At 46.9% G+C, this 26,588-nt stretch overlaps 2 protein-coding genes across 5 annotated transcripts in view; one reads left to right on the top strand and one right to left on the bottom strand.

The window, feature by feature from the left end:
- The window catches only part of LOC146046301 (solute carrier family 35 member F3-like), a 56,789-nt gene extending 39,745 nt beyond the window's left edge, over positions 1 to 17,044 (bottom strand). Inside the window, exon 1 of the mRNA XM_083165553.1 lies at positions 16,946 to 17,044. The gene's annotated coding sequence lies outside the window, so the exon portion shown is untranslated. The remainder of the gene's footprint in view (positions 1 to 16,945) is intronic.
- The window catches only part of SIPA1 (signal-induced proliferation-associated 1), a 106,227-nt gene that overhangs the window by 7,740 nt on the left and 71,899 nt on the right, over positions 1 to 26,588 (top strand). For 2 of the 4 annotated variants that reach the window (XM_083165548.1, XM_083165551.1), the window contains exon 1: positions 18,431 to 18,584. The exons of 1 other annotated variant lie outside the window; for it this stretch is intronic. The gene's annotated coding sequence lies outside the window, so the exon portion shown is untranslated. Of the gene's footprint in view, positions 1 to 3,454; positions 3,583 to 18,430; positions 18,585 to 26,588 lie in introns of those variants that run through there. One more of the 4 variants, XM_083165550.1, reaches the window with a different exon arrangement.

Genomic DNA, 26,588 nt, shown 5'->3' with positions numbered 1-26,588 from the left:
AATCCATACATTGGATTTATAACGCTATATACATTTGTGTGTACACATATAATTATAATTGGTTATGGACTGATACACCTGTGATGTGTCATTGGAAAGCTTATGACTTTCTGAATACAACCAGGGCCACTGAAAGCGGCTCCGGGCCCCGGTAAAAAATGGTGTGGCCATTGGGAGGGCGTGGTCACCCCCTGTAAAAACAATTTTTCTCTCCCCTGCTCAGCACACTACACAGAGCAGCGTGTACTGAGTGGGGGGTTCGGGGGGAGGCTGTGCTGCTGCGGCCTGGTCTCTGCAGCGGGGGAGGGGGGAACGGGCCCCAGGCCCCTCCAGCAGACCCGGGCACCGGTAAAAAGCACCCTCCTCTCGATGGCACTAAATACAACACAATAAACAGACTCCTTTCAGTGGACACTTAACCCCTTGAGTGGTGGATATCCTGCCCCAAAAATACTCACCACAGAAGGGGCAGCCGCTGCCTTCTGCAGCAGCCCCTGCTCCCCTGCTTGGAGAAGTTCAGGGTCACTTGGGCGGTTTAGGAGCGCTCGGATGCTCAGACGCTCACCTGTTTGGGCTTTCCTGTGTTTGGACGTCTGAACACACGAACTGCAGAGCGCGGCCGAACCTCCAAGAGAGGCCCCGATCCTCCCCAAGCAGAGATTGAGAGGATCAGCAATGGAGGTGGGGGAGGCACCAATGGCGCAAGGGCTGCCGAGAGGTATGCTGGGCCCTGTTGAAATTTTGGGCCATACCCCTAAAATGTTTAAGGAGGGTGAAAAAACACATCGAGGGGGGCTGGTGTGTTATTGCCCCCCAACCCCACCTCAGCAGCAGCACACACCTACAGCATGTGCTGTGCTGACAGCAACTCAGCATGAGCTCACATGCTGTCAGTGAGACGCTAATGCTGAGCCTGCTGTCAGCACATGCTGTAGGTGTGCGCTGCTGCAGCAGCCCGGGAGAGATGGAAGGTATGGGGGAAGGTTGGACCAGGGCCCTTCAGCAAGCCTGGGCCTGGGTAATTTGTACCCGCTAGGGACGTGCATGTAAAAGACCATGCACTTGTGCAGTCCCCCAACCAGTGGAACGGGGCTCCATTCAGAGAGCATTAGAATCACCCCCCAAGTGTTCTGGTGTTTGTGCTTTTATAACTTTTGTGTTATACCATACTTGCCGACTTTTGCTGGCTGCCTTCCGGGAGAGGGCAGCCAGCTCTGTTATACAGGGGGGCGGGGCTATCGCCGGGAGCTTAAGAGGCAGATTTGGGGCGGAGCCACAGACGGGCTTTCCTGTTGGGGGGGGCGTGCCTACAGTGATCACGTAATTTTAGCCCCGCCGTGCAATGCCGGTATTTCAGGTATTGTACGGCGGGGGGCGGGGTTAAAATGACGCGATCGCGTAATTTTACTCCCGGCCCCCACAGCCGAGGGGCGGATCGCGGGGGATTGGGGTTAATGCAGGAGGGTTGCCCCCCTTTACGGGGGGCGGGAGGGGGACCCGATTTCCGGTACCCTCCCTCCCATTCCGGGAGGGTAGGCAACCCTGTGTTATACTGAGATGTTGATAGTGTTAGGAAGACTGCAGAACTTTGTATTTACAACATCGGATTGATTGATCCTGTCTACATCATATGGGCAAGTAGGACGTGTCAGATGCACTGATGGGGAGAGTGAGACCAGAGACAGAGAAGAGAGTCCTGCCCAAAGGCTTACATTCTACCATGGTGAGGTACACGGAGGCACAACTGGTAAGGGGACACCTTGTAAGGAGGAGGCGGATGGAGATGAGATAAGAGGAGGGTTGGTAGCCTTTAGTGAAAAAATATATCACTCTGCTTGTATAATTGGCTTCTGTGGAGGAAGCTAGCAAAAGTGGTTGCCATCAATACTGCACCTTCCAAAAATAACTATTGGCAGCGAGAATTTCTTAAATCGGCTTATAAGCTATGGAGAGAGATATCGTGGGCAGAGATAAAGTACAGAGCCAGTCTATCCGCTCCTGTCATTTTTCAAACAGCCTGTGATATGGCAGTTAGGAGCTGATTTGCTGGTACTTTATCTCTATTCTCTTTATCATTAATACATTGTAACAATGCTCAGCAATAAATTCTGCAACTCTATAAAGTATTCTCTACTGAGTTCCTTCCTAAGCTGTGTTCCTTTCCTGGACAAAGGCTCCCTCGTGGACCCTGTGTTCCTCTGGGCGTGTTGTTTACCTCTGAGATATTGTTCTGGGCTGAGCTAAGCAATTACTCCCTAGATCTGTTCATAAGGCTTTTGTTCATTTACAAATGGGTTCAAATTGTAACAGAACAAGGTCAAAGCTTAAGCGGGGAGATTTGCTGAGCGTTCTGAGCGATGCTAGATCAGGATCGTTCAGCACACGGCCATGTGTCAGCACTGCATGCTGAGCGATATGTCAGGGACGCTGTTCTCCGGTGAGGACACTGGACCTAACTGGCATTATAGATTTATCCAGCATGCTGGATATTAATCGCCGGGCTATAGCAACGCGCGGGGCCGCACCTCTCTATCGCTATGGCCCTACCACAGAGCGGTGTATGGCCATCTTCTAAGTCAGCATTTTTCCTAGAGATGTCCACGCCAGTGTGCCCCCAGACCTAGAGATGTCCACGCCAGTTTACAGCCACCACCAGTTCAACTGTTATTCACCTTGTGTTCGTGTGAGGGCCAATGTATTTTTATTTTTGTGAGGTATAACCTGATCGTTTTTTCATATGGGAGCCAATGAGTTTTTTTTTTTTCCTGTGGGAGCCAATGTTATTTTCCCTGTCGGGGTCTGATGGTGTGGCTTGGTGATATTAATGTCTTGTTTGGTGTGCCACGAGTTGAAAAAGGGTGAAAATCATTGTTCTAAGTGTAGTTATATCGCTTAGAAAATGCCCCGCAATAGCCCCATGTGTAGGCTACATTAGTACTAGAAAACAATAATAAAAAACATGCAGATAGATTGATATACAGAATGTAAAGTTACATCTAGATGCACTGCTATTGCTAGCATGATAATACTGAGTAGGTATCGGTTCCCAATTGATGTGACGCCACATTACTTATATTGCTAATTCACAAACAATGAAATAATGCATACTGTATGTTTTTGAATGGTATTATTCAGTTGTTGTCTGGTCTCACAGAGGAAGAGGACAGACATCGCAGCAGCTGGTGAAACACACTTTCCCACACTCACACAGTGGATCTATTGGGAATTGTGACTTATATTCCTGTTAAGACAACCCCGGGGGTGGGGGGGACGCAGTATTTTTGAATTCTTCTGATCAGTAGTATTGACCGTAGCATATTGGGGTGCATTGGGCGGATAGTAGCAGGATGTTTGTGTCTCTCTCGCACACTGTTGTTCTCTCTCTCCCCTCCTTTGCACTTTGGTTCTGTCTCTGTCTCATTGTCTCAGGCTTCCTGGCACTCTCAGGATGTGATTGTTGCAGCACAGGGGGTGGGTTACCGGTGAGAAATAGAGGAAGCTGTGGTTACTTCGGTGCAAGGCCATGTGAGCGAGACACGCAATAGGTGATGTGACCAGACAGAAGTGCGCAGTATCTCAGAGGTAAATGCTTACACGTTTTATAATGAAGAACTAGTGTAGGGTTACAGTGTGTTCTCTCTGTATTAGTGACACATTCTGTGGCTTCCTGCTGTTTGTGTCACTGTCTCAGTGCAGAATTACCCTGTTTGTTCCTATTTCTGCATTCCCTGTCTGTCCGTTTATAAGTAATGCAGAGCTTCCTTCTGACCGCATGGAGCCCAGATGGTGTTACACAGACTGAAAAGAAAAATGCTCAGTTACGTTTGTGTCATCTTGCTCTGAAATGTTCTATTTGTCACTGCCAGAGAGGCTGGTGTAGAGTACATCCATAGCTTCATTCTGCCATTGTGTCATTGTCATAGGGGAGGCAGAAGCCCGTCCAGTAGCTTCTTTGTTTCATCTTCTGACACTAATGGATACGCGAGAGATTGATCACTTCATCCTATAATTATCACTATATCTGAGAGGGCAGATAATTGCTCTCAGGAGCTGCTCATTCCACCATTAGAGTCGGAGTTTTGTGCTGTCCCTACTTCAGTGCATCGTGTTGTGCGGGTAGAAATGACCGTTGTTTTTGCTTTTTAGATCACAGAATAGTAAATGTAAATACAAATGTGTTTAGTATGTTGGAAAGATTTCAGGCAGTCATTTTATAACGAAATAAAAGCTTGAAATAGGGCACCTCGTTTCATTCATCCAATCAAGTGTTACCTTTTATTTGGCGCACAGTATCTGTTACAGCGGATGTATAGAGGAAGTTTTATTTTCTAACGTGTACAACATGTAAATCTGTAATTCTCCCCCCCCCCCCCCCCCCCAGTACACTGAGAAGTGGGCACATCATAGTATATTCAATAAGCCACCATTATGCTAGGGATGGCCATCGTTGCCATTGATGGTTGCCATCTATGGCAGTTCTGCAAATCGATGGTGCTAAACTATGCAATGGATGACCATCAATATTTTTACATATCGATGGTCATCCATTGTGTTTGATTGACCTGTGGGCCAATCAAAACATGGGGGCGGGGCTTCGCTGGTGTCGGGGGCGGAGCTATGTTCCGTGTCCCGTCAATTACATCGTTTTGCTGTTCCATCAATGGAGGGAGACCATCTGGTTCTCCCTCATCGATGGCAAAAGTATTCAACATCGGCCATGAACCATCGATGATTTTGAAAGACAATGGGCCTGATTCTGAGAGTGGGAGTAAAGCAAAAAAACAGCATTCTTAAACCCCATATACACTAGAGGAGTTTTTTAAAAGATATCATTAAAAAAATAAAATCCTCTAGTTTGCGTCAGCGACTGCATGCACAGCGGGGGACCGGTGATGTCACTAAGCAATATAGGTAAACGATAGTGTTCAGTGTGTGTATGCACAATATCGTACTGCCACACTTATCGATAATGATATCAGCGGTGTTGCCCATAGTCTAATGTGTACGGGAAAGATATTTGCTCCTTGGCACAGATGTAAAATAATGCAGCGAGATTTAAGGCGCATACACACTATGCAATATCTCATTTTCACCCTTCTTAACGATATCATTTAAAATATCCCCTAGTGTGTACGATATGAATGATTCGCCCTCACCCCAACGTGTGTACATGCAGCTCAATATAACTATGGGCCAGATGTACTAATCTTGAAAAGTGATAAAATGGAGAGTGATAAACAACCAGCCAATCAGCTCCCACCTGTTATTTTTCACACACAGCCTGTAACATGACAGTTAGGAGCTGATTGGCATGTGGTTTATCACTCTCCATTTTATCACTTTTCAAGCTAAGTACATCTATCCCTATATCATCAATGGTTGCATTTACGTAACGGGGACCTGATGACATCAGGACGAGTTTAGATTAGATCTAGAAGAAAACATTTCTTTACAGTCAGAGCAGTCAAACTCTGGAACTCTCTTCCTGAAGAAGTGGTGTCGGCAGACACTATAAATACGGTTAAAATAAGGTTGGATAAACATTTACTGGTTAAAAACATCCATGGGTATGAATAAGTAACAATCTGTCTTTAAAATATCAGAACATACTATACAACAAGGGATTAGCTACTATAAACATAGATTGAACTAGATGGACGCGAGTCTTTATTCAGCCTCACCTACTATGTAACATCACTGAACGATATTGTTAATGATATCGTACAATGTGTATACACTATATAATTTGCCAGGGAGTTCAAGGGAAATCATTGACGATATCGCTCATGGAGAGAATAGTCCAGTGCAGGCATGTCCAAACTAGGGCCCTCCAGCTATGACCCAGCATGCCTTGCCACAGTTTTGCTCTTAGGGAATGCTAAAACTATGGCAAGGCATGCTGGTATGTGTAGTTTCATAACAGCTGGAGGGCCACAGTTTGTCTATGCCTGTTCTAGTTTGCACCTTTAGATTTGGACCTAGTGATGACAACTGCCCCCCAAGCCTTTGCCCGCACCAAGCCCTGACTACTTTTAGAAGAGTGGCGATCTCTTCTGATCCAGTGCTTGTGCTAGACCGTGCACCATCCGATGAGACCTCAACATCATTGTGGACTAACGGTTATACTGCTCTGCCATGAAATATGCATCTGCTTTCTATATGCCATGACAGCCAATCACACTCTGGTATATTGGTAATGTAGCAGATGAAAGCGAACTCCTTGTTGCATTGTCATAGTACAATAGTATTATTAGGCTCAAACATCATTTTTTCCTGCTGCAGGCACATGCAAGGGTATACGTTGGCAGAGGCACAGGGATTCGCCATGGCGGTGGGTCTGCACCACAACTGCTCCAAATTTCCTTGTGGTAGGCAGTATTTATCTACTTTCTAATATAGCGCAGCAGATTCTGCTGCAACTTTACAATAGTAGACAGTGATAAAACAAACTGGGTAACAACAGACAGACTTGGAGGTAGGAGGGCCCTGCTGCAAGCTTACAATCTATAGGGATATAGGAGGGAAACACAAGGACAGGCACCAGTAATAGCATAGCAGTCGCTGCAAGTCCAGAAGGGAAGCTGTATAATACATAAGTGCCTCAGAGGGTTATGTGTGTGGTATATATATATGATAGGCTTGCCTGAAGAGGTGAGTTTTCAGGGAACGCGTTAAAGTTTGGAGGCTAGTGGAGAGTCTTATTGTGCACAGAAGGGCATTCCATAGGATGGAAGCAGCCCGATGAAAGTCCTGTAATAGTAAATGGGAGCTGGTGATCCATGCAGAAGAGAGACGCAGATCTTGTGCAGAGCGGAGTGGTCGGGATGGGAGAGATTTTGTGAGAAGTAGAGAGATATAAGCTGGTGCAGTATGGGTAATAGCTTTATATGCGAGAAGAAGTGTTTTATATTGATACAGGCAACCAATGGAGGGACTGGCAGAGCGGATCAGCAGACGATGAGCATCTTGCTAGGAGGATCAGCCTAGCAGCATCATATAAAAGGGATTGCAGTGGTGAGAGTCTGTTCTTGGGAAGACCAGTAGAGAGACTGGGCAGAGGAGGTGACGTCCGCCCGGCCGCGGCGCGTCACTTCCGCCCAGTCGGGGGACAATGTAGAAAGTCTGGCCGCGTCGCCTGGGGGTTGCCAGGCAACCAGGGGACGCTGGGCGGCGTGCGCCCGGACAGCTGTAATTAATTAATCATGGGGGCCTGGTCCTACTGCGGAGGCTGATTGGCCAGCACATCCCTTTTAAGGGAGCTGACCTAATACAGCCCCGCCGGTGATATTGTTTCCCCTCAGAGGGTCTGCTGCTCTCTGGTGTCCCGGTCCCTGCTGTTCAGCTGCCGTGCACCGGTCCCGTGCCGTACCGCCGGTCCGGCAGTCATTCCTTGGTCAGCGATATTGTCATCTGGTCCTGCCAAGTTATTCCAGACGTGCACTTCTCCATCTGTTGCCACTGGAGTTTCCTATCCGGTCATGTAAGTGCTCCAGTGGAGCCCGGTTCTTTATCCGTTACTTTGTGGGCGAGCTGCCCTTTATTCCTTAGTTGTTCTGTTCCTGCATTGCCTGGCTCTCCAGGGTCCGGAGAGGCTCACGCTAGGGGATTTACACCCGTTTTGGGGTACCCCTTTGCTGGTAGTACCAGTGCCTGTGACTCGGTCACACTCCCCGTCCTTGGTCAGGTGCCGTTAGGTAGGGTGTTCTGTTCAGTTAGGCCCTGGTAGTTAGATCTTCCTTTTGGTCCAGTCCCTGACAGTCGCCGTGGGTTTGTCCCAACATAAAACCTGGTCGGAGCGGGCTTAACTCGCTCCTTCAGACGCGGCGACTAAAGGAGAAGCCTAGCACCTTGCAGCCTGCGGTCACTTGTCCAGGATGGCCAACAGAGTCAGCGTTGGGCTTCGCCGTGGCCATTCTAAACAGCGGTCCCGGCTGAGGGCTCAGCCCACCACCATCGCTGTATACACCCACGCACGTTACAGTTCTTGGCTGGTGGGAATATAAGTAATTCAGTTTTGGAAATATTGAGTTTGAGTTGACGAGAAGACATCCAAGATGAGATGTCAGAGAGGCATTCAGAGACTCGACCCAAGACCACTGGTGACAACTCTGGGGTTGATAGATAGATTTGAGTATCGTCCACATACAATTGATACTGAAATCCGAAAGAGCTGATTAGTTTGACAAGAGATAAAGTATAGATTGAGAAAAACAGAGGACCTAAGACTGAGCCTTGTGGAACTCCGACTGGCAGAGGTAGTGAAGAGGAGGTAGTCAGAGAAGTGAACACTTCAGATAGGTAAGATGAGAACCAGGAAAGGGCTGTATCATTAAGACCTAGGGAGTGCAGTGTTTGTATGAGAAGAGTGTGATCAACAGTGTCAAATGCAGCAGAAAGATCGAAGAATAAGTAGTGAGTAATGGCCTTTAGACTTTGATAAGATGATTCACCATATTAGTCAGTGCTGTCTCAGTGGAGTGTTGGGAACGAAAGCCTGACTGAAGTGGGTCTAAGAGGGTGTGAGAGTTAAGAAAGTTTATGAGGCGAGAGTAGACAAGTCTCTCCAGTAGCTTGGAGAGGCATGGGAGCTGAGAGATAGGACAGTAGTTAGAGAGAGAGTTAGGGTTAGAATTGTGTTTTTTCAGAATGGGAGTAATCACTGCATGTTTGAGCAGAGAAGGAAAAGTACCAGTATCAAGAGAGAGATTGTAGACTTTAGTTGAGGTTGGAATAAGCACAGGAGATAGATTTTTAATGACTTGTGCAGGTATAGGATCAAGAGGAGAGGTAGTAGAGTAGGAGGATAAGAAGAGTGCGGATACTTCCTTTTCATTTGTGGGCTCAAATGAAGAGAAAGTGCCAGAGGGTTCAGGTGGGGAAGAAAGAGGGTTAGAGGTTGTGGAGCATACCATTTCATCTCGGATGTTATCAATCTTGTCCTTAAAGTAGGAGGCAAGTTCTTGTGCACTGATGGTAGCCGGTGAGGGAGGAGGGGGAGGGTACAGAAGAGACATAAATGTGTTAAAAAGTCGCTTAGGGTTGGTGGCATGAGAAGAGATGAGAGATTGGAAATATGTTTGTATGGCAGAGTCCAAAGCATTGCAGTAGGAGTGGTAGCTAGTCTTATATGTGAGGAAATCAGTCATATTACGAGATTTAAGCCATTGGCGTTCTACTTTACTTTAGGCAGTGCACTAATTGGGAGGTCATATGCTCAGGTGTCGATACCAATGAAGTCCTGTACATGCGGTGCGTTTTCAGAGGAGCGACGGTCGCCGGACGCGCTCCCCCGTGACAGCCCTGGGGAGATTGCTGGTTGGAGGAGCAGGTAGTGTCTCATTTTTATCAGCGACCATCTCTGGTCACTGATGAAAACAGGACACTGAGCACTATGATTGCTGTGCAATATTTATTTATTAACAGTTTCTTATATAGCGCACACATATTCCGCAGCGCTGTACAGAGAATAATTTGAACATTCACATCAGTCCCTGCCCCAGTGGAGCTTACAATCTATATTCCCTACCACATGTACATGCACACACAGACATTCTAGGGTTAATTTTGTCGGAAGCCAATTAGACTACCAGTATATTTTTGGATTGTGGGAGGAAACTGAAGTACACAGAGAAAACCCACGCAAATACGGGGAGAACATACAAACTCCAAACAGTTAGAGCTGTGGTGGGAATGGAACCCGTGACCTCAGTGCTGTGAGGCAGTAATGTAACCATTACACCGTCCGTACTGCCCCGTATATATAACACATGGTGGGAATAGAACCCATGACCTCAGCGCTGTGAGGCAGTAATGCTAACCATTACACCACCCGTACTGCCCTGTATATATAACACATGGCGGGGATAGAACCCATGACCTCAGTGCTGTGAGGCAGTAATGTAACCATTACACCATCCGTACTGCCCCGTATATATAACACATGGTGGGGATAGAACCCATGACCTCAGTGCTGTGAGGCAGTAATGCTAACCATTACACCATCCGTACTGTTCTGTATATATAACACATGGTGGGGTTAGAACCCATGACCTCAGTGCTGTGAGGCAGTAATGCTAACCATTACACCATCCGTACTGCCCCGTATATATAACACATGTTGGGAATAGAACCCATGACCTCAGCGCTGTGAGGCAGTAATGTAACCATTACACCGTCCGTACTGCCCCGTATATATAACACATGGCGTGGATAGAACCCATGACCTCAGTGCTGTGAGGCAGTAATGTAACCATTACACCATCCGTACTGCCCCGTATATATAACACATGTTGGGAATAGAACCCATGACCTCAGTGCTGTGAGGCAGTAATGTAACCATTACACCGTCCGTACTGCCCCGTATATATAACACATGGCGTGGATAGAACCCATGACCTCAGTGCTGTGAGGCAGTAATGTAACCATTACACCATCCGTACTGCCCCGTATATATAACACATGGCGTGGATAGAACCCATGACCTCAGTGCTGTGAGGCAGTAATGTAACCATTACACCATCCGTACTGCCCCGTATATATAACACATGGTGGGGATAGAACCCATGACCTCAGTGCTGTGAGGCAGTAATGCTAACCATTACACCATCCGTACTGCCCCGTATATATAACACATGGTGGGGATAGAACCCATGATCTCAGTGCTGTGAGGCAGTAATGTATCCATTACACCGTCCGTACTGCCCCTTATATATAACACATGGTGGGGTTAGAACCCATGACCTCAGTGCTGTGAGGCAGTAATGCTAACCATTACACCATCCGTACTGCCCCGTATATATAACACATGTTGGGAATAGAACCCATGACCTCAGCGCTGTGAGGCAGTAATGTAACCATTACACCGTCCGTACTGCCCCGTATATATAACACATGGCGTGGATAGAACCCATGACCTCAGTGCTGTGAGGCAGTAATGTAACCATTACACCATCCGTACTGCCCCGTATATATAACACATGGTGGGGATAGAACCCATGACCTCAGTGCTGTGAGGCAGTAATGCTAACCATTACACCATCCGTACTGTTCTGTATATATAACACATGGTGGGGATAGAAGCCATGACCTCAGTGCTGTGAGGCAGTAATGCTAATCATTACACCATACGTACTGCCCCTTATATATAACACATGGTGGGGATAGAACCCATGACCTCAGTGCTGTGAGGCAGTAATGCTAATCATTACACCATCCGTACTGCCCCTTATATATAACACATGGTGGGGATAGAACCGATGACCTCAGCACTGTGAGGCAGTAATGTAACCATTACACCGTCCGTACTGCCCCGTATATATAACACATGGTGGGAATAGAGCCCATGACCTCAGCGCTGTGAGGCAGTAATGTAACCATTACACCATCCGTACTGTTCTGTATATATAACACATGGTGGGGATAGAAGCCATGACCTCAGTGCTGTGAGGCAGTAATGTAACCATTACACCATCCGTACTGCCCTGTATATATAACACATGATGGGGATAGAACCCATGACCTCAGCGCTGTATGGCAGTAATGTAACCATTACACCGTCCGTACTGCCCCGTATATATATAACACATGGTGGGGATAGAACCGATGACCTCAGCACTGTGAGGCAGTAATGTAACCATTACACCGTCCGTACTGCCCCGTATATATATAACACATGGTGGGGATAGAACCCATGACCTCAGCACTGTGAGGCAGTAATGCTAACCATTACACCGTCCGTACTGCCCCGTATATATAACACATGGTGGTAATAGAGCCCATGACCTCAGCGCTGTGAGGCAGTAATGTAACCATTACACCATCCGTACTGTTCAGTATATATAACACATGGTTGGGATAGAAGCCATGACCTCAGTGCTGTGAGGCAGTAATGTAACCATTACACCATCCGTACTGCCCCGTATATATAACACATGGTGGGGATAGAACCCATGACCTCAGTGCTGTGAGGCAGTAATACTAACCATTACACCATCCGTACTGCCCCGTATATATAACACATGGTGGGGATAGAACCCATGACCTCAGTGCTGTGAGGCAGTAATACTAACCATTACACCATCCGTACTTCCCCGTATATATAACACATGGTGGGAATAGAACCCATGACCTCAGTGCTGTGAGGCAGTAATGTAACCATTACACCATCCGTACTGCCCCGTATATATAACACATGGTGGGGATAGAACCCATGACCTCAGCGCTGTGAGGCAGTAATGTAACCATTACACCATCCGTACTGCCCCGTATATATAACACATGGTGGGGATAGAACCCATGACCTCAGCACTGTGAGGCAGTAATGTAACCATTACACCATCCGTACTGCCCCGTATATATAACACATGGTGGGGATAGAACCCATGACCTCAGTGCTGTGAGGCAGTAATACTAACCATTACACCATCCGTACTGCCCCGTATATATAACACATGGTGGGGATAGAACCCATGACCTCAGTGCTGTGAGGCAGTAATGTAACCATTACACCATCCGTACTGCCCCGTATATATAACACATGGTGGGGATAGAACCCATGACCTCAGTGCTGTGAGGCAGTAATACTAACCATTACACCATCCGTACTGCCCCGTATATATAACACATGGTGGGGATAGAACCCATGACCTCAGTGCTGTGAGGCAGTAATACTAACCATTACACCATCCGTACTTCCCCGTATATATAACACATGGTGGGAATAGAACCCATGACCTCAGTGCTGTGAGGCAGTAATGTAACCATTACACCATCCGTACTGCCCCGTATATATAACACATGGTGGGGATAGAACCCATGACCTCAGCGCTGTGAGGCAGTAATGTAACCATTACACCATCCGTACTGCCCCGTATATATAACACATGGTGGGGATAGAACCCATGACCTCAGCACTGTGAGGCAGTAATGTAACCATTACACCATCCGTACTGCCCTGTATATATAACACATGGTGGGGATAGAACCCATGACCTCAGCGCTGTATGGCAGTAATGTAACCATTACACCGTCCGTACTGCCCCGTATATATATCACATGGTGGGGATAGAACCCATGACCTCAGTGCTGTGAGGCAGTAATGCTAACCATTACACCGTCCGTACTGCCCTGTATATATAACACATGGTGGGGATAGAACCCATGACCTCAGTGCTGTGAGGCAGTAATGCTAACCATTACACCGTCCGTACTGCCCATATATATAACACATGGTGGGGATAGAATCCATGACCTCAGTGCTGTGAGGCAGTAATGCAACCATTACACCATCCGTACTGTTCTGTATATATAACACATGGTGGGGATAGAGCCCATGACCTCAGTGCTGTGAGGCAGTAATGTAACCATTACACCATCCGTACTTCCCCGTATATATAACACATGGTGGGAATAGAACCCATGACCTCAGTGCTGTGAGGCAGTAATTTAACCATTACACCATCCGTACTGCCCTGTATATATAACACATGGTGGGGATAGAACCCATGACCTCAGCGCTGTGAGGCAGTAATGTAACCATTACACCGTCCGTACTGCCCCAATATTAAGCCAGTATTGCTCAGCGATCATATTGCTCCATGTTTACGTAGCTTAACAGCTTGTGCATGATGTTGACACCAATAACACTGTGCATGTCGACCTTTTGGTGACAATCTTTTTGACTGCTTGTCTAGACAGTGTTGAACCTTTGATCCTTTCCCTGCGTCTTCGTGTCTAACCCGGCCTGTACCCAGGGCAGTCAAGAGAAATCATGGGCCCCGGTACAACAACTTTCCAGGGCCCCCATGGAGGGCGCTCCCCGCAGACTCCGCCGGCGCTGGCTCCCCCCAATCCGTTGTTATGCCACTGCTTCCAAGGTTGGTGCTTACTGAGTGGCAGTTATTGCATTGATGGAGATATCATTCTCTCTCTCTCTCTCTCTATATATATATATACATACATACATACATACACTATACTAAAGGTGCTGCACGCAAGGAACTTTTCAAATATTCGCAAATAAGACCACAGAGTCTGAGCTGATGCATCAAATATACCAAGTGCAGACAAATGTACTTGCAGAACAGACAGCGTTAATGGATCAGTTTGAGCAGCGAGCTCATCCGGTCATAGCAGGCGCTGGCTGGCAACTTTTGGCCTGGGGGCAGTCCAGAGCACTGGCCCATAATTAACATTGCATCCTTATATGGAGGTTTTTCATCTTCCATGGGGTGAGATTTCACTGGGCAGCATATGATTGATTGCAGGGCTCTGCAAATTAGTAGCCCAGCAATCAGGTCTGAATAACCCCAAAAGTTCAGTATAGTTAAAGTGTAAAGCTATGTACACAGCTCAGTATAGTGTTAAGGCCCCCATACACTACGCGATTTGGCCCCAATTTCACCCGATTCTGGAGGATTGGGCCGAGAAATCGAGTGACATTGGCCAAATTGCGTATGGTATGACATCTGATCCGATGCGCATCGGATCAGATCCGGATGTCGGACGGTCTGCACATAAGATAAATCATGTGCAGCCGTCTGGGGGAGTGGCAGGAGCAGGCTGGGAGTGGGGACCGGTCCAGGGGAGCAGCGCGAGATGTAGCTGCAGGCAGGGAGTGGGGACCGCGGTGCAGTGCAGAGCAGAGAGACCGGGGGCGCGGTGGGAGAATAGGTGGAAATCCTATTCAAAAGACTGGGCGGCTGCTGATTGGCTGGGAACTCAGCCAATCAGCGGCCGCCCAGTCTTTTGAATAGGATGGTTTCTATTCTCCCGCTGCTCTGCGGTCCCCACGGCGAGCGGGAGAATAGAAACCATCCTATTCAAAAGACTGGGCGGCTGCTGATTGGCTGAGTTCCCAGCCAATCAGTGGCGCCCAGTCTTTTGAATAGGATTTCTTTCTATTCTCCCGCTGCGCCCCCGGTCTCTCTGCTCTGCACTGCGCCGCGGTCCCCGCTCCCTGCCTGTCACTACATCTTGTGCCGCTCCCCTGGACAGGTCCCCACTCCCAGCCTGCTCCTGCCGGTCCCCACTCCCAGCCTGTTTCTGCCGCTCCCGCCCCCCCTCGGACCGCTCCCCGCTCCCACGGACCGCTAGCTCCCCTGCAGCTCCCTGGATTTTAACATGTGATAAATCGCATCCGATTTATCACATGTAAAAAATGGCACATCAAGTGCCAAATCTTATCAAGCTTCCGGGGGAAATCGGGGCTGACTTGTCCTTAGGACAAGTCGCCCTAGTGTATGGGGCCCTTTAGTGTAAAGCTATGTACACAGCTCAGTATAGTGTAAGTGTAAAGCTATGTACACAGCTCAGTATAGTGTTAGTGTAAAGCTATGTACACAGCTCAGTTTAAACCTAAAATCCATATTTTAAGAAAAAACGGTCAGCACTTGCTCTGCAATGCAATTAACGACTAATTAAATTAAATTTTCCAATTAAACTAATTAGTCCTTAATAGCTCACCTGCAGTTCTGTCCATAGACCAGGCACAGGACAGGTGCTATCCCTAACTCTTTACCTCTAAAACTGCACCTGCTCCCCACACATTACCTTAACTATAGTACCACTAACCCTGCACCAGCTTTCCTCACACGCTACACTACCCTTTACCCTGCTTCTTTCGCACACTACCCCTAAACCTGCACCTGTTTCCCACACACACTATACTGCCACTAACCCTGCACACTATACTGTCACCGCTAACTAGGGTGACCAACTCATCCCTTTAATTCAGGACACATATTAATTACACAGGTTCTGTGGCTGGCTGACTTCAAGACTCCATTTCACCTGGTTTTAACCTGTAATTAATATGTGTCCCGGATTAAAGGGATGAGTTAGTAACCCTACCGCTAACCCTGTACCCGCTCCCCACACATACTATACAGTCACTATCCCTTCACCAACTCCCAACGCACACTGTACCCACTCCCCATGCACACTACACTGTCACCGCTAACCCTGCACCCGCTCCCCATGCACACTATACTATCACTGCTAACCCTGCACCTGCTCCCCACGCACACTACACTGTCACCGCTAACCCTGCACCCGCTCCCCATGCACACTATACTATCACTGCTAACCCTGCATCTGCTCCCCACACACACACACTATACTATCACTGCTAACCCTGCACCCGCTCCCCGCACACTATACTATCACCGCTAAACCTGCACCCGCTCCCCATGCACACTATACTACAGCTATCCCTGCACCTGCTCCCCACACACCAGTGGTGTAACTATAGCTCCGCAGACCCCACGACGGCGGGGAGGCGCAGACTAAGTGTGGGCGCCAGGGGTCTGCGGGCGCTATTGTTACGCACCCCCCCCCCCGGCATAAAGCAACAGCGCCACAGTGTCATGGAACTGAAGCCCTGAGAGCGGACACTGTGGACGGAGGCAGTGTCAGCCGAGGCCGCTGAGAGAGAGCGCACACTCAGCGGCCTATCTTTTGAATTGTGAAACTCTGCCGCCTCTCTCCATCTGCAGTGTCCGCTCTCAGCACTTCAGTTCCCAGGCACTGCGGACGCCGCACCAGGTCCCCCGGCACCCTTCTGTCCCCTTTGCCGCACCCATAGGTATGGAGTACCACCTCGCCTCCCCCTGCCACCCTGGTATATCTGTACCAGTCATGGTGGTGGTGGTGCCATAATTTTCCTGGCAGGGGGGGCGCATTATTTCTTGTTAGGCCACTGCCACACACACTATACTATCACCTCTAACCTGGACACACTCCCCTCATACACTACGCTATCCCCCTGCACTTACACACAGCATCGACAATAATCCACAGGCTAATTAAAAAAAAAATCCTCATGTAGGATTTTGCTTGCCAAAAATCTGGCAGCAATTTTTTTCCACATAATTTGTATACACAACAATCAATATATACAAAATCTTGTTTGTATGTGCAAGAGGAGAGGAGCAGGCACTCCCTCTACCTTTCTGGCTCTCTCCTCCAATCCATGGATCAGTCAGTCTCTCTTCTAGATCACAGGAGGATACAGCTTCTCTTCTTCCTTCAGAGGCAGCAGCCCCGATAAGCCCCGCCCCTTTTTTCACTCTTGTGATTGAAAGGAAACCAGGCTCCCTATTGGTCAACGGCAGCCATCTTTTTGTAGCCCGGCATGTGGGCAGTAATTTTCTGTTAGCTCCTGCCTGCCAGATCTTCCTATCGCCCGACGCCTAGCTGAGCTGCGCAGAGGAGTCAGGACAGCAGGAGCAGCGAGCATTCTCCTGCCTGCGCTGAAGCTCTGTAGCGGTGGCTGACTGCTGCCGCTGGCCGCTGCCACTGCACACACTGTGAGTGACAGCTGACCTCTCTCTCCTACTCCTCCATTATACAGCGCCCGCCCCCTCTCCCACCCGTGCTCCGGCCCCCGCTCCCACCACTACACATGGGCAACCGCTGTCTAAATGTGTGTCTCCGGACCAGGGCCCCCTCACAGGCCCGGGCCCCGGTAAAATGTACCCGCTCCCCTCCCCTCTCGGCGGCCATGCCTGTACCAGAGACAGAGGCCTGTGAGAAGAATGATGAAAATGAGTGGGGCCATGATGTGACGATGTGGGGAGCGGAATGGACACCACTTACGGAGCAGGAATGATCTCCTAGGCGCATTGTGTAGTGATGACTCCTATACTTCTCATTAAAGTAATATTGTTTCAGTATAATGTCTGGTGCAATGACCACAATAGCACATCTCTGACAAGCAATGCACCATGTTTGTGGCTTCCTGTGACCTCATGTCTTGGTTGTGTGACAGGTACTGGAATGTATTTATCTTTTCTCTATGCAAATAAAGTCACATAATCAGCTGGAAAACATCTCCTTACGGTGGCATCATCTGTACTGTGTAACTGCAGAGACCTTTTACCATTTTGTGATGCCACCATTGCCCACCCCTGGGCTTTCTGCTCTGTTTTATAATAACAGATTTGCCTATCACCTGCACTTTGCACAGCATGAAACTGGCATTATGACTGGCAACTGGCATTATTACTGATAGTATTGTTGCCATATACCTTGAAGTTACAGACAAACCAGTGAGTGACCATACCCGCTGTTGGTCTGCCCACAATGTCAGCGTCACCCCTTTGTCAGTTTTACAGGCAACAAGAAAACTGCTAAAACTGACCCAAATAACCTTGTAAAGGGCGTTTTATTTGGGAGAAGAAAGAAGATGTAGGGTGTATGATTGTTACCATGAACAGGACATATATCATGTTACATGTGTGACGTCTGCAGAAGGCTGGAAATACATGTTCATATACTGTATAACTGCTTGGGCGTCTACAGATCACTATATTATACTATATTACCATAGCTCTTAGTACGAGTCCCCCAGTGAGAGGAAGCTTACAGTATTCACTATGACACCCTGCAGGAGGAGGATGGGAGGAAGGGAGCGAGGAAATGGAGGGGGGTGGAGGAAGAGAGAGGTCAGAGGAGGAGATGCTGATGGGAGGAAACTGACAGAGAGAAGCAGCAGCAGCAGCCTGCAGCTGTGTGTAAGGGACAGATTGGGGGAGAGCACAGACGGGAGAGAAGCACAGTATAGATGGTACATGGTGACCACAGAGGTACGTCCGTCCTCTACTCATTCAGGGACCTTCCTTTGTCATTCTTTGTGTATATGTGTGTCCATGACATGTCGCTTGTATGCGGTGCCTACATACAACATACATGTGGTGCCAGTGTATAGCGGTGTGTATGTATGCAGTGCCTATATACAACATTCATGTGATGCCAGTGTATAGCGGTGTGTATGTATGCAGCGCCTATATACAACATTCCTGTGATGCCAGTGTATAGCGGTGTGTATGTATGCAGCGCCTATATATAACATTCCTGTGCTGCCAGCGTATAGCGGTGTGTATGTATGCAGTGCCTATATATAACAGTCATGTGATGCCAGTGTATAGCGGTGTGTATGTATGCAGTGCCTATATACAACATTCATGTGATACCAGCGTATAGCGGTGTGTATGTATGCGGCACCTATATACAACATTCATGTGATACCAGCGTATAGCGGTGTGTATGTATGCGGCACCTATATACAACATTCATGTGGTGCCAGTGTATAGCGGTGTGTATGTATGCGGTGCCTATATAATACATTCATGTGATACCAGCGTATAGCGGTGTGTATGTATGCGGCACCTATATACAACATTCATGTGATACCAGCGTATAGCGGTGTGTATGTATGCAGCGCCTATATATAACATTCCTGTGATGCCAGTGTATAGCGGTGTGTATGTATGCAGTGCCTATATATAACAGTCATGTGATGCCAGTGTATAGCGGTGTGTATGTATGCAGTGCCTATATACAACATTCATGTGATACCAGCGTATAGCGGTGTGTATGTATGCGGCACCTATATACAACATTCATGTGATACCAGCGTATAGCGGTGTGTATGTATGCGGCACCTATATACAACATTCATGTGGTGCCAGTGTATAGCGGTGTGTATGTATGCGGTGCCTATATACAACATTCATGTGATACCAGCGTATAGCGGTGTGTATGTATGCGGCACCTATATACAACATTCATGTGATACCAGCGTATAGCGGTGTGTATGTATGCGGCACCTATATACAACATTCATGTGGTGCCAGTGTATAGCGGTGTGTATGTATGCGGTGCCTATATACAACATTCATGTGATACCAGCGTATAGCGGTGTGTATGTATGCGGCACCTATATACAACATTCATGTGATGCCAGTGTATAGCGGTGTGTATGTATGCGGCGCCTATATACAACATACATGTGATGCCAGTGTATAGCGGTGTGTATGTATGCGGCACCTATATACAACATTCATGTGGTGCCAGTGTATAGCGGTGTGTATGTATGCGGTGCCTATATACAACATTCATGTGATACCAGCGTATAGCGGTGTGTATGTATGCGGCACCTATATATAACATTCATGTGGTGCCAGTGTATAGTGGTGTGTATGTATGCAGCGCCTGTATATAACATTCCTGTGGTGCCAGTGTATAGCGGTGTGTATGTATGCAGCACCTATATACAACATTCATGTGATGCCAGTGTATAGCGGTGTGTATGTATGCAGCACCTATATATAACATTCATGTGGTGCCAGTGTATAGTGGTGTGTATGTATGCAGCGCCTGTATATAACATTCCTGTGGTGCCAGTGTATAGCGGTGTGTATGTATGCAGCACCTATATACAACATACATGTGATGCCAGCGTATAGCGGTGTGTATGTATGCGGCACCTATATATAACATTCATGTGGTGCCAGTGTATAGCGGTGTGTATGTATGCGGTGCCTATATACAACATTCATGTGATACCAGCGTATAGCGGTGTGTATGTATGCGGCACCTATATACAACATTCATGTGGTGCCAGTGTATAGCGGTGTGTATGTATGCGGTGCCTATATACAACATTCATGTGATACCAGCGTATAGCGGTGTGTATGTATGCGGCACCTATATACAACATTCCTGTGATGCCAGTGTATAGTGGTGTGTATGTATGCAGCGCCTGTATATAACATTCCTGTGGTGCCAGTGTATAGCGGTGTGTATGTATGCAGCACCTATATACAACATTCCTGTGATGCCAGTGTATAGTGGTGTGTATGTATGCAGCGCCTGTATATAACATTCCTGTGGTGCCAGTGTATAGCGGTGTGTATGTATGCAGCACCTATATATAACATTCCTGTGATGCCAGTGTATAGCGGTGTGTATGTATGCAGCACCTGTATATACCATTCCTGTGGTGCCAGTGTATAGCGGTGTATGTATGCAGCGCCTGTATATAACATTCCTGTGGTGCCAGCGTATAGCGGTGTGTATGTATGCAGCGCCTATATATAACATTCCTGTGATGCCAGCGTATAGCGGTGTGTATGTATGCAGCGCCTGTATATAACATTCCTGTGGTGCCAGTGTATAGCGGTGTGTTTGTATGCGGCGCCTGTATATACCATTCCTGTGGTGCCAGTGTATAGCGGTGTGTATGTATGCAGCGCCTGTATATAACATTCCTGTGGTGCCAGCGTATAGCGGTGTGTATGTATGCGGCGCCTATATATAACATTCCTGTGGTGCCAGTGTATAGCGGTGTGTATGTATGCCGCGCCTGTATATAACATTCCTGTGGTGCCAGTGTATAGCGGTGTGTATGTATGCAGCGCCTGTATATAACATTCCTGTGGTGCCAGTGTATAGCGGTGTGTATGTATGCAGCGCCTGTATATAACATTCCTGTGGTGCCAGTGTATAGCGGTGTGTATGTATGCGGCGCCTGTATATAACATTCCTGTGGTGCCAGTGTATAGCGGTGTGTATGTATGCGGCGCCTGTATATAACATTCCTGTGATGCCAGTGTATAGCGGTGTGTATGTATGCAGCATCTGTATATAACATTCCTGTGGTGCCAGTGTATAGCGGTGTGTATGTATGCAGCGCCTGTATATAACATTCCTGTGATGCCAGTGTATAGCGGTGTGTATGTATGCAGCATCTGTATATAACATTCCTGTGGTGCCAGCGTATAGCGGTGTGTATGTATGCGGCACCTATATATAACATTCCTGTGGTGCCAGCGTATAGCGGTGTGTATGTATGCGGCACCTATATATAACATTCCTGTGGTGCCAGTGTATAGCGGTGTGTATGTATGCAGCGCCTGTATATAACATTCCTGTGGTGCCAGTGTATAGCGGTGTGTATGTATGCGGCGCCTGTATATAACATTCCTGTGGTGCCAGCGTATAGCGGTGTGTATGTATGCAGCGCCTGTATATACCATTCATGTGATGCCAGCGTATAGCGGTGTGTATGTATGCAGCGCCTGTATATAACATTCCTGTGGTGCCAGCGTATAGCGGTGTGTATGTATGCAGCACCTATATATACCATTCCTGTGGTGCCAGCGTATAGCGGTGTGTATGTATGCGGCACCTGTATATAACATTCCTGTGGTGCCAGCGTATAGCGGTGTGTATGTATGCGGCACCTATATATAACATTCCTGTGGTGCCAGCGTATAGCGGTGTGTTTGTATCACTGTGGGTACAAACTGCCAGCAGACACCATCCGCCTCGGAATATAGATGTCACACGTACTGTATGGTCTGTCAGTGGTGTTCATAGTGAATGTTATAGTGTATTACATGCTGTGCTGTGGTTGTAGCGAGCTGTGACTGCGGGATACACGTGTTACATTGTACATAACACACGGGGAGCTGAGTCTATTAATGATGATTTTCTGGGGAATGTGTTTTGCATGAAGCAGAGAACTGACAGCTTAGATGCACAATCCATGAAAGTCATTTTTCTTGTTCAGTCTGTGATTTCCGCTGGGATGACAGAGGAAAAAGGGCATGTGGAGCAGAAACAGACAGAGGAAGTGACTGACCTAGATGGGGGGAGAGGAGGAGGAGGAGGAGGGGAGAGGTGCATGTCAGTAAAATAAGGGAGGGAAAGGAAAAGACAGCGAGATGTGTGATCCACAAATGGGGGAGAGATTTGTCACTTCCAGTGACATTAGTACAGCTTGGTCCTGACCATTTAGTATATCCTTGTGCTTATGCTTGCAATGCATTCTGGTCTTTGTAGTCTTGGCCGCTGGTTCTGTGTCACTACTGTCTAGTCTCATCTAGTCTGCTTGTAATGGGGATATTCCTCTGCTCTTGTTATGTACTATCCATCCCAGTTCATTTGATCTCCTTATTTAATGAATATTCTTCTTTCTAGATCTGACAGATTGGTATATTTTGCATTGCTGTACCCGGCATTCCCAGATATTGCTGTAGGGTTGTGTGTGTTATTCTGTGCTCTGTTCCTCGTATGTGGTTATTTACATATTCCGCGAACTCTTCTGGGTTAGATAGTATTGAGGAGTACGTAATGCTAGGAGGCGGTTTCCTTATACAGAGAGACCTCTGTTCGCTCCTCAATACTTATCATTGTTAGCACATATCTTCCCCCACCACTGGATTCATCTGCTCCCCCCCGTTCTCCCTCATCTTGTACTATAATCATTTATTCATAAGGTGTACATGTGTTCTTCTCACAATGAAGTGCCAGACTGTGGCATAGCCATTTACTGTTCCAGCAATGTGTCCAATGTAAATACCCTTTTTAAAATAAAAAAATGTTTTCAACATGTGAATTACCTCAACTGATGTCTGATTCCATTTGTAGTTAAACAATTTTAATATGAGCTGTACAGAGGACAAATGACCCTTTTAGTGCACTAAACAGCACTACTTTGTATTTATATTGTATGTGACATAACAGAACGTATTTACTTTCAGATTTACAATGTATGTGACAACCCAAATGTGGAATTTAGAAGATACATAAAGGGGGCATTGCTGTTGTGAGAGGTGCTTGTGAAGAACACAATAAAGCATGGGCCTTCACAGGCACAATAGCAGTCATTTTACCTGTGCGTAGGCGTAGACAGTAAAATGGGCAATGTCACATAATTATACTGTCGGAGGCTGTTCTCCAGGTACAGTCACAGACTATTACCCCCGGTGCTTATAGTGTGTCACTTATTGCAGTGATTGTTTGCTTACACACATTCCTCAAACACTTAGGGTTGGAGAATTGGCGACACTTGGCTGAGAAGTATTTCACGTGGAATAAAGCAAATACAATTATATCGTTTACATTTTTGCACTATTTCTCAATGTCTCAGGACTTTATATAATTCTTGCACCATAGTATCAGACAATCCAGTACAGTTCAATGAGTTGGTTATTGTAAGTACAGTGTATAGTTCCGAGGAAATAGAGGAAGTTCATATATAACTACGTTTTCTTTTCTTTTGTAAGCAAACTATATCATTTGTTGTAAAACCAACATTTAACCGGGGTTAACCGTCTGTATAATAAGCTATGGCTAAATTAGTTGTGCCCATGATTTACCAATCTAAAGCCTTGGTCATTTATAAATGGAATAATGCTTTTTTCATGTAACCTATCTGTTTCCATTGCACAGTTCAAGTGGCACAACCTCATTTACCTCATTAGAACTGCGAGAATGGAAGTGGAATACGCCTAAAAGTGCCCAATTACAAGAATAAAACACGGCCTCATCCTAAAAATCAATAGAATCTACAGTATGCCTCCTACCATGATCCTGGGAATACAGTGCACTTAGCTCATTCCATGTGACTCTACATTTCATACTACATTTTAGGAGTTTAAATGCATCACACACAAAAGAAAAGCTGAAATTCCACATCTTAAAAATGACAATATCATATAGGATAGGTGCTAATTAGTGCACTCCCATTCACCTGCGCGATCTGGGCACTTTCTATCTAGCTCCGAGGCATCGGGCTGAGGAATCTGATGAAAAATGGCAAAAATCACATGTTAATTCCAATTCCAATCCGATGCATGGTCCTGAGCACTTTGGATCGGAGCTGGAAATCGTCACTGCTGTAGCAAGGATCCATTGGATCCCACAGCCAGCCACAAACTATTTCTCGCAAGCGATCTTCCAGCGCGGGAGCTGCTGGTTGAGATGGTGGGTTATCTGTAGTGGATGGGGGCTTTAGTGTTGTTACATTTTATTGTTTATATCATACTTGGCTGCTCTCCCAGATTGGCCGGGAAGCTTCCAAAAATTGGTTGATCCTTCTGGCAAGTCTCCCAACATACCTGCATCCTCGGACCCAGCCACCCACTTTTGTAAGTGCCGCTATGATACATTTCCCCTGAATTTATTCATTCCTCGAGGGAGAAAATAATCTCTATCTGATTACAATCGTACATTTTGAAATTCCTTTAGTAGTAATTAAATCAACACTGGTGACGCCAATCGTATATTAAGAGTGAAGTCCAGATAAAGAGCCTGTTGTCCCTACAGGAATGGGTTGTGATGTATGCTGTATGCTGTAGGCCTGTTTATCTTCTGCACTGTGAAGATATATAAAATGTTTCAGCTGGTGGTGATGGGCATTTTATTTGCTGCCAGCTTGCTACATTGTGCTTACTATGTATTTATCATCTCTGATGTCCTTGGTCTCTCACGGGTGCAAATCTTTGCATAATATTCAACATAGAACCAGTCACCAACGTTAACTACATCATCTGTCACTGAACCATAAGTTCATCAGTAGCATTTAGCAGCATAAATATACTAAATGTAGCCATTATGTCTTTTCTTAGGCCAAAAGTTTCTCCTTGACAAAATAAAATAAAACCTGTTAAATGAAGTTAATAATCCCTCCATTGTTAGGGTCAGTTCCAGTATGTGGTAAGGGACAGGATTCACTGCTGTTTGTCCATAATTTACCTATTACATAAATCATTTGAAAGGGTCATGGACCACCAACCCAGGGCACCCCGGTAAGTCCCTCAGGGTGCACCCAGGGTGTCACAGCGCACCGATTGGGAACCACTGGTGTAAACCTTTATACACATAGGTGGTGGGATGTATCATGCATTGCATGCGGGAGGTCATTCAGGTACGGTTGGAGTTGTAAGCAGCAGTGATATGGTAATTCCGCAGATACAGTAGGTTCATTTATAAGAAGCCTCCTGCTGCAGTTGTGGTCCGAGGATCTGATCAAAGCACCAAACATCTGGAGGCTTGTGGCACCCATGGAGCTCTTATCTGCCCCCTCTCCACACACACACACACACACACACACACACACACACACACACTCGCACACATGCAGTATGGGTTATGTACTTGTGCAAAATACCTAAGATCTGAACTTTGCAACAATGGGCGCAGGTGCAACCCCCGTGTAATCCCCGATTGTATGCAATACACCCCACCACTTACCCCATGCATAGCAGCATTTATTCTCCTAAAATAATCTGACCTTTACACAGTGAAGACTTCTGGGTTATGACCCGGCAGTCCCATTGGTCTGGGTATGTGTAAGCGGCTGGGGATACAAAGGACAGAAGATAATAGGGAACATCAGCTACAGCTGGCGCTGCCTATAAGGCCGAGCTCTGGAAAATAAGGATTACTGGGGATTGCAGCAAACCAATAATAACATGGCGGGTTCTGAAGATATCACCACATTTTACCTTTAGTACATTCTGCCCAGAGACATTACCATGGTGCTTCCATGTAAAATCAGATAGGCTTGTATAGTCCCAACACAGGACCAATGGTAGCCGTGGTCTCCTTGCAGAACATATGTCTTATATGTCATGTTGTTTATGAAGAGTATACTGTATACGTGTGAACGCAGTGGTGGTAATAGATTAATGAACCTGTCCCAGGCCTCAAATTCTCTTGTATACCTAGTACAGTAATCTGTGTCCACCATATTGGGACCTCCTCTGGTACCATTGTCATTATAGAGAACATAGATATATCTATAATCAATACTTCTGATTATTCGGGGAGTGTCCAGTGGATCAGTGAGTACAAAGCATGTGAGAATCTAACTCTAGAACTTAGTACAGTGAGGCAGCAAGCCAACTATTGTGCCACTGTGCTCAGGGCCAGGGCAGGGGCCCTAGGTTAATACACATGCAGTGTATGGGCGCTCAGGGGCTCGCCACTCGTACTGACCATGTGCATGTAATGAGGGA

Source organism: Crinia signifera, chromosome 11 (genome assembly GCF_055691185.1).
Source record: "Crinia signifera chromosome 11, ASM5569118v1, whole genome shotgun sequence".
NCBI classification, from domain to species: Eukaryota; Metazoa; Chordata; class Amphibia; order Anura; family Myobatrachidae; genus Crinia; species Crinia signifera.
This window is presented reverse-complemented; position numbering and strand designations above follow the sequence as displayed.